Source organism: Triticum aestivum, chromosome 5D (genome assembly GCF_018294505.1).
Source record: "Triticum aestivum cultivar Chinese Spring chromosome 5D, IWGSC CS RefSeq v2.1, whole genome shotgun sequence".
Classification (NCBI taxonomy): domain Eukaryota; kingdom Viridiplantae; phylum Streptophyta; class Magnoliopsida; order Poales; family Poaceae; genus Triticum; species Triticum aestivum.
The window spans coordinates 53,710,270-53,720,717 of record NC_057808.1 but is presented as its reverse complement, the minus strand read 5'-3'; positions in this window follow the sequence as shown (position 1 = coordinate 53,720,717).

The following is a 10,448-nucleotide window of genomic DNA, read 5'->3' as shown; positions in this document are numbered from 1 at the left end:
AGACTGTTCTGTTTTTGACAAATTCTGTTTTCATTGTGTTGTTTGCTTATTTTGATGAATCTATGGCTAGTCAAATAGTTTATAAACCATAGATAAGTTGGAATACAGTAGGTTTAACACCAATATAAATAAAGAATGAGTTCATTACAGTACCATGAAGTGGTGTTTTGTTTTCTTTCGCTAACGGAGCTTACAAGTTTTCTGTCAAGTTTTGTGTTGTGAAGTTTTCAAGTTTTGGGTAAAGATTCGATGGACTATGGAATAAGGAGTGGCAAGAGCCTAAGCTTGGGGATGACCAAGGCACCCCAAGGTAATATTCAAGGATAACCAAGATCCTAAGCTTGGGGATGCCCCGGAAGGCATCCCCTCTTTCGTCTTCGTTCATCGGTAACTTTACTTGGAGCTATATTTTTATTCACCACATGATATGTGTTTTGCTTGGAGCGTCATTTTCTTTTGTTAGTATTTGCTTGCTGTTATTTAGAATAGTGTTTTGCATCTCTAAGTTTCAATAAAAATGTCAAGGATAGCTTTTACTATGCTTATTTTGCAAGAATACATGTTGCTGTTTGAAAAACAGAAAGTTTACCGCTGTTGCAAAAATTCCCTAGAAAAGTCAGAATGTGATAAAATGTTGAAACCTTTTGCATAATAAGCTCTGATAAATTCACTACAGTGGGAATTTTATTTCATAATTTTTGGAGTTAGGGAAGTCTGATGAATCTTGCATTCTTTTCAGACTGTACTGTTTTGGCAGATTGCTGTTATGTTTGCATTGTTTGCATATGTTTGCTTGTTTAATGATTCTACTTGATGATAGGAGTATTAAATATGCAGAGGCATTTAGTATGCAATGTTGAATAATAATTTTAGTGATTTACTACAGTATAGTATGATAAGGTTTTTGCATTGGTTTATACTAACCTATCTCACGAGTTCTTGTTGAGTTTGGTGTGGAGGAAGCTTTCGAGATTTAGGAAACCATGATATGAGAGGAATTAAGGAGACACAAAAGCTCAAGCTTGGGGATGCCCAAGGCACCCCAAGATAATATTTCAAGAAGTCTCAAGCATCTAAGCTTGGGTATGCCCCGGTAGGCATCCCATCTTTCTTCTTCAACAATTATCGGTTAGTATTGGTTGAACCTAAGTTTTTGCTTCTTCACATGAGGTGTGCTATCCTTGAAATGTCATTTTATTTAGCTTTGCTTGCTGTTTGAATAAAATACCAAGATCTGAAATTCTTAAATGTTAGAGAGTCTTCACATAGTTGCATAATTATTCGACTACTCATCGATCTTCACTTATATCTTTCGGAGTACTTTGTTGTTTGCTCTAGTGCTTCACTTTTACCTTTTAGAGCATGGTGGTAGTTTTATTTTGAATAAATAGATGAACTCTCATGATTCACTTAGATTATTTTGAGAGTCTTAAATAGCATGGTAGTTTTCTTAAACAATCCTAATATGCTTGGTGTTCAAGATTAGAAAAAATTCTTATGAGAAGTCTGATACTTGATAATTGTTTTGAGATATGAAGATGGTGATATTAGAGTCATGCTAGTTGAGTAGTTGTGAATTTGAGAAATACTTGTGTTAAAGTTTGTGATTCCCGTAGCATGCACGTATGGTGAACCGTTATGTGATGAAGTCGGAGCATAATTTATTTATTTATTGTCTTCCTTATGAGTGGCGGTCGGGGACGAGCGATGGTCTTTTCCTACCAATCTATCCCCCTAGGAGCATGCGCGTAATACTTTGCTTTGATAACTTATAGATTTTTGCAATAAGTATATGAGTTCTTTATGACTAATGTTGAGTCCATGGATTATACGCACTCTTCTTCCTTCCACCATTGCTAGCCTCTCTAATACCGCACACCTTTCGCCGGTATCATACACCCACCATCTACCTTCCTCAAAACAGCCACCATACCTACCTATTATGGCATTTCCATAGCCATTCCGAGATATATTGCCATGCAACTTACCACAATTCCGTTTATTATGACACGCTCCATCATTGTCATATTGCTTAGCATGATCATGTAGTTGACATCGTATTTGTGGCAAAGCCACCGTTCATAATTCTTTCATACATGTCACTCATGAGTCATTGCACATCCCGGTACACCGCCAGAGGCATTCATATAGAGTCATATTTTGTTCTAAGAATCGAGTTGTAATTGTTGAGTTGTAAGAAAATAAAGTGTGATTATCATCATTTTTAGAGCATTGTCCTGAGTGAGGAAAAGGATGATGGAGCCTATGATTCCCCCATAAGTCGGGATGAGACCCCGGACGAAAAAAAAAGAGAAAGAAAAGAGGCCATAAAAAAAGAGAAAAGGCCCAAATAAAAAAAATAAAAAAATGAGAGAAAAATAGAGAAGGGACAATGCTACTATCCTCTTACCACACTTGTGCTTCAAAGTAGCACCATGATCTTCATGATAGAGAGTCTCCTATGTTGTCACTTTCATATACTAGTGGGAATTTTACATTATAGAACTTGGCTTGTATATTCCAATGATGGGCTTCCTCAAAATTCCCTAGGTCTTTGTGAGCAAGCGAGTTGGATGCACACCCACTTAGTTCCTTTGTTGAGCTTTCATATGCTTATAGCTCTAGTGCATCCCTTGCATGGCAATCCCTACTCACTCACATTGATATCTATTGATGGGCATCTCCATAGCCCGTTGATACGCCTAGTTGATGTGAGACTATCTTCTCCCTTTTTGTCTTCTCCACAACCACCATTCTATTCCACCTATAGTGCTATGTCCATGGCTCACGCTCATGTATTGCGTGAAGATTGAAAAGGTTTGAGAATGTCAAAAGTATGAAACAATTGCTTGGCTTGTCATCAGGGTTGTGCATGATTTAAATACTTTGTGTGGTGAAGATAGAGCATAGCCAGACTATATGATTTTGTAGGGATAACTTTCTTTGGCCATGTTATTTTGAGAAGACATAATTACTTTGTTAGTATGCTTGAAGTATTATTATTTTTATGTCAATATTAAAATTTTATCTTGAATCTTTCGGATCTGAATATTCATATCACAAGTAAGAAGAATTACATTGAAATTATGCCAAGTAGCATTACACATCAAAAATTATCTTTTTTATCATTTACCTACTCGAGGACGAGCAGGAATTAAGCTTGGGGATGCTTGATACGTCTCCAACGTATCTATAATTTTTGATTGCTCCATGCTATATTATCTACTGTTTTGGACAATATTGGGCTTTATTATCCACTTTTATATTACTTTTGGGACTAACCTATTAACCGGAGACCCAGCCCAGATTTGCTGTTTTTTGCTTATTTCAGTGTTTCGAAGAAAAGGAATATCAAACGAAGTCGAAATGGAACGAAATCAACTAGAGAAGTTATTTTTTGGAAGGCAAGCTACCGGATGGACTTGGACCCCACGTCAGGAGAGAAGGGAGGTGCCCACGAGGGTGGGGGCGCGCCCACCACCCTTGGGCGCGCCCCCCTGCCTCGTGGGGCCCCCGAAGCTCCACCGACGTACTTCCTGCACCCATATATACCTACGTATCCTAAAACTTCCAGAACGGAGAATAGATCGGGAGTTCCGCCGCCGCAAGCCTCTGTAGCCACCAAAAGTCAACCGGGACCCTGTTCCGGCACCCTGCCGGAGGGGGGATCCCTCACCAGTGGCCATCTTCATCATCCCGGCGCTGTCCATAACGAGGAGGGAGTAGTTCACCCTCAGGGCTGAGGGTATGTACCAGTAGCTATGTGTTTGATCTCTCTCTCTCGTGTTCCTGATTTGGCACGATCTTGATGTATCGCGAGCTTTGCTATTATAGTTGGATCTTATGTTTCTTCTCCCCCTCTACTCTCTTGTAATGGATTGAGTTTTCCCTTTGAAGTAATCTTATCGGATTAAGTCTTTAATGATTTGAGAACACTTGATGTATGTCTTGCCGTGCGTATCTGTTGTGACAATGGGATATCACGTGATTCACTTGATGTATGTTTTGGTGATCAACTTGCGGGTTCCACCCATGAACCTATGCATAGGGGTTGGCACATGTTTTCGTCGTGATTCTCCGGTAGAAACTTTGGGGCACTCTTTGAGGTTCTATGTGTTGGTTTGAATAGATGAATTGAGATTGTGTGATGCATATCGTATAATCATGCCCACGGATACTTGAGGTGACATTGGAGTATCTAGGTGACATTAGGATTTTGGTTGATTTGTGTCTTAAGGTGTTATTCTAGTACGAACTCTAGGGCTGTTTGTGACACTTATAGGAATAGCCCAACGGATTGATTGGAAAGAATAACTTTGAGGTGGTTTCGTACCCTACCATAATCTCTTCGTTTGTTCTCCACTATTGGTGACTTTGGAGTGACTCTTTGTTGCATGTTGAGGGATAGTTATATGATCCAATTATGTTATTATTGTTGAGAGAACTTGCACTAGTGAAAGTATGAACCCTAGGCCTTGTTTCCTAGCATTGCAATACCGTTTACTCTCACTTTTACCACTTGTTACCTTGCTGTTTTTATATTTTCAGATTACAAAAACCTATATCTACCATCCATATTGCACTTGTATCACCATCTCTTCGCCGAACTAGTGCACCTATACAATTTACCATTGTATTGGGTGTGTTGGGGACAGAAGAGTCTCTTTGTTATTTGGTTGCAGGGTTGCATGAGAGAGACCATCTTCATCCTACGCCTCCCACGGATTGATAAACCTTAGGTCATCCACTTGAGGTAAATTTGCTACTGTCCTACAAACTCAGCACTTGGAGGCCCAACAACGTCTACAAGAAGAGGGTTGAGTAGTAGACATCACTTCACGTACCACCGGAGCGGCTTCGTCCTACTGGATCCTTCTCCGGGGTTGGTGGCAGCTCCACCCACCCCGTGGGGCAGATCCGCCTCCCAGTGACCTTCGGCACCCGCGACAAGTACCGCAGCGATCTCATCGACTTCGACATCGCCCGGATCGACCTCCCGTACAAAGCCATTCTCGGGTACCCGGCGTTGGCTCAGTTCATGGCAACCACTCATCCGGCCTACAACCTCATGAAGATGCCAGGGAGTAACGGCGTCCTCACCGTGGATGGCGATACCAAAGAGGCTGTCGAGGCCCTCAGTCTCGCCTTTAGGGCCGTGGTAGCGGCACACCCTGCTAACCAGATCACCCCCAAGAAGAAGGCGGCCGCTCCGGTCAAAAAGAAGCAACAGTTCACTCACGGCCAAGCCAAGACGAAGCAAGTACTGGTTGATGAGGACAACCCCTCAGGAGCCACCTTTGTCATAGGTGCTGACCTAGACCCATGGCAGGAAAGAGAGTTGGTGGACTTCCTGAGGGCAAACATGGAAGTATTTGCATGGGAGCCCAAGCAGCTGGTCGGGGTTCCTCGGGAGGTGATTGAGCATCACCTGAGGGTGTGCCCCAATGTGCGCCCGGTGAAGCAGAGGGTGCGGTGATAGTCTGCAGAGAAGCAGGCGTCTATCGTTCAAGAGACCCGTAAGCTGCAAGCCGCAGGCGTCATCCGCGAGGTTCGATATTCGGAGTGGCTGGCAAACCCGGTCGTCGTGCCCAAGAAGGGCAGAAAGGAGCGCATGTGCATCGACTTCACCAACCTCAACAAGGCTTGCCCTCAGGACCCGTTCCCACTTCCGCGCATCGACCAAATCGTTGATTCCACGGCCGAGTGCGACTTGCTGTGCTTCCTGGACGCGTTCTCAGGGTATCACCAGATCAAGATGGCGGTAGAAGACATAGAGAAGACTGCCTTCCTAACCCCCTGCGGGGTGTACTGCTACACCTGCATGTCGTTCGGGTTGCGCAACGCCGGGGCGACCTTTCAGCGGTTGATGCACATCACCTTGGGCCAGTAGCTCGGGAGGAACGCAGAGGCGTACGTCGATGACATTGTGGTGAAATCTCGGGAGGCGAAGACCCTGATTCAGGACCTGGAGGAGACTTTTGCCAGCTTGCGCCAAGTGAGTCTACGGCTCAATCCCGGGAAGTGCGTATTTGGGGTCCCCTCCGGCAAGCTGCTGGGTTTCCTCGTGTCTCACAGAGGGATTGAAGCTAACCCAGAGAAGGTCAAGGCAATCGAGGATATGAGTCCGCCGCAGACCCTCAAGGAGATGCAGAAGCTCGCAGGGTGCGTGACCTCGCTGGGGCGCTTCATCTCCAAGCTGGGGGACTGCGCCTTGCCGTTCTTCAAGTTGATGAAGAAGAAAGGCCCATTCGAGTGGACCCCCGAAGCAAACCAGGCATTCCAAGACCTCAAGAGATACTTCCAAATCACGATCGATTCCCTTTTCAAAACCTGCTGCAGCAGCTCGGGCTCTTCCTGCATGCCATAAATAGCCCGGCTCTGTGAGTTCTTTCTTCCGTGATGAACTGTCGGCACCAGTCCTACATTTTTTTCTCTGTGGACCGAGGAGAAAGGGGGCTTAGGCTCCTCGCCCTCTCGAGCCGTTGGTGCTGTACCTGGCCGCCACACCACATTCCGCTAGTGCAGCACTGGTGGTGCTCCGGGAGGAACGCCGGGCCGAGCGCCCAGCGCGTAAGACCGCGCCTCCGCCCAAGGTAGCACCGCCCCAGGATGATGAAGGTGGAGCTGCAATAGCGGCAACGGGCAATTGGACCCGGCAGGACGACACTGCGGGGACAGTGGAAGCAGCAACTGGGGAGCTGGCTCCTGAGGCCCAGTCCCCGCGAGAAGCGTCATCACCTCAGGAGGCCCAGGGTCCGTCAGCACCACTGGCCTCGTTGAGCACCCGGTCTACTTCGTCAGCACGGTGCTTCGGGACGCGCGGGCGAGGTATCCTATGCCCTAGAAGCTCCTGCTCGCGCTCCTGGTGGCCTCGCGCAAGCTGCGGCACTACTTTCAGGGCCACCCAATCAAGGTCGTCTCGGCGTACCCATTGGAAAGAGTACTCAGGAGCCCCAATGCTGCTGGAAGAGTCGCCGAGTGGAACATCAAGCTGCAGGCATTCCAGCTTGAATTCAGCACCACCAGGGTTATCAAGGGGGCTGCCCTCGCCGACTTTGTAGCCGAATGGACTGATGCTCCGGAGCTCGAAGTTGACGAGGATCTTCCCCTCTCGCCCGGAAGTGAAGCACCAGAAGGATGGGTCATGTACTTTGACGGCGCCTTCACGCGCCAGGGCACAGGAGCCGGGGCCGTGCTCATCTCCCCATCGCAAGACAAGCTCTACTATGCCGTGCAGCTCTGCTTCCAGCACGGCGAGAAGGTCTCCCACAACATCGCGAAATACGAGGGCCTGATTGCCGGCCTCAAGGCCGCGGCAGCTTTGGGCGTGAAGCGCCTCACCATTCACGGCGACTCCCAGCTCCTCGTTAACTTCTCCAACAAGGTATATGAGCCAAAAGATGAGCATATGGAGGCTTACCTTGCAGAGGTACACAAGATGGAGAAGCAATTCCTAGGCCTAGAGCTAAAGCACGTGCCTCGCGGCACGAACCAAGAAGCTGATGAGATCGCCAAAAGGGCATCTAGGCGTCTGCCTCAAAAGCCAGGTGTCTTCAAGGAATGACTCTTCAAGCCGTTAGCGGTGCCCCCACCTGCAAGGCCGGCGCCACCTCGGGAGCTCTAACCTACGGCCCGACCTCGGGAGTATGCCTGAGGCACTCGAGCCCGAAGGAGGGTGCTGGACCAAAGAGTTCAAGGAGTGTCTGACGCAGGGGATGCTGCCGGAGAAGGAGGAGGACGCGGAGCGCGTGGCCCGGCAAGCAACGACGTACTGCATACGGGACGGTGAGCTATACAGGAAGCGGCCAAATGACATTTCCTTGCGTTGTATCTCCAGGGAACAGGGGAACGAACTCCTCGCTGACATACATGGCGGAGACTGCGGCCACCACTCGTTGTCACAAACCCTCGTCGGCAAGGCGTTCCGCAGCGGGTTCTACTGGCCTACGACGCTCAATGACGCGGCTGACACTACTAGGGAAAAGCCTAGCAGCAACGCGGGTTCTATGTATATCAGTAGCGCGGTGACCGGCGCTACTAATAAGGCGCTACAACTAACCCTTAGCAGCAGCGCGTGCACGCCCGCGCTACTGCTATACAAGTGTAGCAGCAGCGTGCTGTGCCGAAGCTCGCTACTGCTAATAGCTGTAGCGCTCTTTGCTGGACCGCGCTACTGCTACTGGCACGCTGCTGCTAAGTTTTCTCCACTCGCTACTGCTAATTTTAGTAGTTTTTGATTTTTTTCTGCATATTTGTTTTGTATTTGAACAGGCTTTATACAAGAATATTTAGCAGATACAAATGTCATCATGATACACATACAAATGGCTGCGAGACCACAAATGTAATCATAGCATATACATACAGATAGTCTCATCATAATCATCATCCAACACAACAAAGTGGTATCTCGTCATCATCTCAAAAATAGCGATACATGTAAGTCTCGAATAGTTGAAACTACAACGTCATCCATCTAAACAATGGTATACGCGAGTAGAGCAATTACTATGAGTGAGAGCGGAACTATGCAGTACATGAGGCGGCGGTTACGAGTCCTCTCTCGCGCTAGCCTGAACCTCAAGTAACTAGCTTCTCCTTCTTGTCTGCTTTTGAAGCCTTTATGGCTGGCGCACGAGACCCCATTCACTTGCGCCTGACACTCAGTCCACTCATTGTACACCCCCGGAACCTTCCCTTTGTACACGACATAGCACTGCCATCTCACCATCAAGAAACTAGGTACCTGTTAGAGATGCATCTTCATCAAGAGGATGTACAATCATTTGCAACAAAATATACTAGAGCAACACGAAAAAGAAAGGGTTAGCAAGTAGATGCAACATACAGTACGCAAACTAATTAACTAGAGGTACGCAGGTCATCGTACCCAAACTAACAAAGTAGCGTTACGCAAGTTCGGCAGGGACCGTGGACATCACAAAGTTTCATCGCTACAGAAAGTATACAAGTTCAACCGACACATATCATCATCATCGGCATCGTAAATCACTAGAAGTTCCATCCTTCCATATCATCGAGGATGGACCCTAGCTTCTTGAACGGCGTGAGGTCTAGACGTTGCATGCCTATGCGAGTTCGGACGTCAGCTCGCGATATAGGGCCGTGGTGGAACATCCCCTTCTCATCGACGACTTCTTTCATGATGATCGTCGCAATGTCCCTTTGGATGCGAAAGAAGTCATCTCTAAGTTTATAATCCGCTTCTCCATGAGATTCTAGCCACTTGTGGATATGATCATCATTTCTGCTTGTCATGCGAAGCTTTTGGTGATCCGTGCTGAACTCAATCATGAGATGGAGGATGTAGAATCCATCCTTCTTGCTTGGTTTTGGGACATGGATGCAGCAGAAGTTAGTTTTATGCGCGAAACCCATCTTCTTGTTCCTTTGTTTCCTGATCTGCATGTGGCCACCTCTAATGCTGAAGCCTTGGAGAGCATCATCTAGAATATTCATTATGTGGGTGTAGTCCTTCTTCTCGTAGTCTCTGGAAGGGTCGAAATACACGGCGTGGGAGACTCGCGGGTAAAGAACGATAAGGACGGCGCACCCGTTGCTGCGGGAAAGGACACCTCAAATTATTCTCCATATGAGCGAGAAGGAATGATTGAAATGTACGAAAGGGTTGTCCGGAACTGACTTACTTTGGATGATAAGGCAGGAGGACAATTTCCTGGTCCTTATTCTGTACCATGAAGTTTTGGAGGTAGTCCCTAGCAGTTTCACGCTCAAAGTCGCCGAGACTCAAGAAAGACTCGTGCATGTAGTACGGATCCGCCACACAGATTTGCGAGACTTCTTCTCTCTTCATGACGGAGCTCATATGTAGCGCAAAAAGGCGGACGATTGTAAAATCGAGCCGCCTTGTCAGAAACATCTCAAAGATATGGTCAAACCGCAGGAAGAACACCTCCGCGGGCCGTGTGTCGACGTAGCACTTCCCCTCAGGCACACGAGCCGCGTATGTCGGATATCCTGGATCCTTCGAGGCTAGTAGGCTTTTCTCAGTCGACAGCACATGGTCGTGCAGTCTCCTGAGATCCCCTGATAGTGCCTCCAGCGGTTTCGGCGGTAGCATCGGCTCGCCCGTGAGATGGAACATGGCCGCACCTTTCACGGGTACACGCTCTTCAGAATCCATCGTCTGGCTGCTATGTGCTCTGGCTTGTTTGGAGGCAGCTATCTTCCCCGATCTCTTCCTCTCCTTTTTCTTGGGCACACCTTCCAGACCCTTCCTTAACCCCTGCCCCAGTGTTCCCGGGCTAAGCACTGTACGACCCCCGGCTAGTTGAGCCTGTGTTGAGGCGGCATCTTCAGGCGTGTCCTGTGAGGATTTCATGAAGAGAGACTTTTTGCAATCCCTGCTACGACCTTCCTGCCCGGGCAGATCATCCATATCCTCATTAGCATGCTGATAGCCCGAT